Genomic DNA, 2,343 nt, shown 5'->3' with positions numbered 1-2,343 from the left:
AAGTGGTGAATAAAATAATTATTAGACTGAAGAGTTGTGCCACCCCCTCGGGGGTGGGATGTTCTTCTGAATGCCATTAGGGGTGGGAGAGGGGACCTCTGCTGCTCAGCTGTCTCTTCCTTGATAAAAGGCTGAGAAAGGGGTTTGCCTCATATGCGATAATGCTTCAGTGTTTTCACTGAAGTCCTAGCAAAGATTTATCCACAGAGTTGGAGATTTAGGGGAGGACAGGGTGGTTATACAGCACTTGGTAATTAAGGAGTTAAAGTAAGTTCCCACGTGTCCTGGTCACGGTTTTCCATTTATAAGGGATCTGACAAGATCTGAGTAGAGAAAATAATCCTTGCACTCCTGTGTCCGTATTAACCAAATTTTCCTTATATTGTAGCTGAGGAGGAGGATGGAATGTGTCCTGGGAGGCAGGTTGTGTTCAGTGAGGTCATGCTGCTTACTCTATGTCCCCTTTAATGTGGGGAATCTAGGCATGCTGCACTGGGGAGAGAAAGACGTATTGCTGGACTTCCCCAGTAACCAACAGGCATGAGCAAGGCCCTGAAGAGTGGAGAGAACCCTGAGCTGTGGTCTGTCTTCTCCATCTCATATGGAGAGAGCTTCCTGCTGCTCGCTGTTGTAACCACAGCTCGGTGCTGCTGTTTGCAGTTTTTCAGTCCCACCGTTTACCTGGCCTGGCTTGTGGCTGAGCTCTGAAGCTGTGAGCACTTCCAGGAAGTTTTCTGCCTTCCCCAGCTGCTTCTGCAACCCCCACTGCGATCTTCTGACTGGGGTGGTCGTCCTGGGGTCCACCCTCCTAATGGTTTTGCCATAGACAGGGGAGAGCTGGTGTAAGCTGGTTTTTCAGGGCAGGCTTGCAGCAGTCATCTTGTGCTAGTCCTGTCATCCTTGGACTCTGCTCCAGCCTGCACTGTGGATGAGCTTGTGGCCGTGAAACTCATCACGCTTGTGGTGGGTCTGAATCTTTTTCTCTAGAAGGGAAGCAGCTTCATCATTATGTTCATCATTATGTTTCCAAATTTAACAGCTTTGCCTTGATTTTCAGTTCAGATAGTATGGTCCTTAGGAGTAAGGAAAGAGCTCACTTTCCAGAGTGATTGTGTCTTATTGGGCTTGTGAACAAGAGCCACAAAATGTCAGTTTAAGACTTTTTCCTTGATTTGTCTGTCACAATCTTTCTGGCTCTGCAGCAGTGTGGTGGGCGGATAAAGAGCTGTTTCTATTCTTGCACCTGCTGCCATACCTGATCAAAGAGATGTTAGTGGGAGAGTTTATTTTTAAAATGTAGTTTTATTTTGTTGAAGTCTTTTTGCCATTGCCTGAGCGGAATATCTTGAAAGTAGAGTGTGACTGTTTACCTGAAATTGAATTTTAAGTTCTTCTGGTTCTCTTCTGGACTTGGCCACATCGCAGATCCACCCCACAGTCAGGATGGGATGTAGAGTTATTTATTGGTGTTACTGGCCAGGACTGTAATGCACAGCCAGCTTTTAGAACACTGGTGTTGAGCTGGTGCCTGTTGATTGCTGTACTTGATAATACAAGATGTGCTTTAGAACCCCTGGTCTTTTGGAGAGTTTACCCCACCAGCAGCAGTGAGTGCGCTCGGCTGATGCTGAGCGTGGGCAGGAGCCAAGCAGGGATCACCCTGGGCCCTCACTGCGAGCTGGTCTGTCACTTGATTTCGGTGGTTGAGCGAGACATTTTTGTAATGTACTGTGGGCAACAGTTAGGTGGTTAGTGAATAAAAGCAGAATAGGTTCATACTGAGACATTTTGGCACAAACTGGTTCCCAGGAAATCGAAGATGATTTACACAAAGGGGAGGCAGTAAAGCACGTGGTAGTGGCTTGTAGCATTTTTAAAAGCATATGCTTCTCTATGGGCTTAATCATGAGTAATTAATATCTTGGGAAGGATCTACCAAAATTTGATGTTTTAATTTCTAGATGATCATTCTTGATCATTTACATTTGATTTAATAATGGATTCCAAAAAAAAGTCTTTCTGTCTTTATGATATTAAATTAATGTTCAGGACTTAGCTAGTGCTTGTTCAGGGGGCTCTAAGCTAAAGCTTTTGCCATGAGATGGAAGCTGGGGATAAGTTTTCCCCTGGTGTGAATGTCAAAGATTTAAAGCACTGTATTGGTTTCATTGTAAACAAAAGGTGTGAAGTCTGCCAGCATCAGTGGGAGGAAGAAAGAAACAGTTCCTTTTTTTTTTTTTTCTTATGTTGACACTTCTGGTCACTGTAAACACCACTGGAGCTTGGTGTTCTGCAGCAGGAAAGAAGAATAAATTCCTCTCTTACCCAAAATCAGGAAGATCT

Source organism: Antrostomus carolinensis, unplaced genomic scaffold, assembly GCF_000700745.2.
Source record: "Antrostomus carolinensis isolate BGI_N321 unplaced genomic scaffold, ASM70074v2 scaffold17534, whole genome shotgun sequence".
Taxonomy (NCBI): Eukaryota; Metazoa; Chordata; class Aves; order Caprimulgiformes; family Caprimulgidae; genus Antrostomus; species Antrostomus carolinensis.
The sequence above is the reverse complement of the archived record's forward strand: the minus strand, read 5'-3'. Positions refer to the sequence as shown.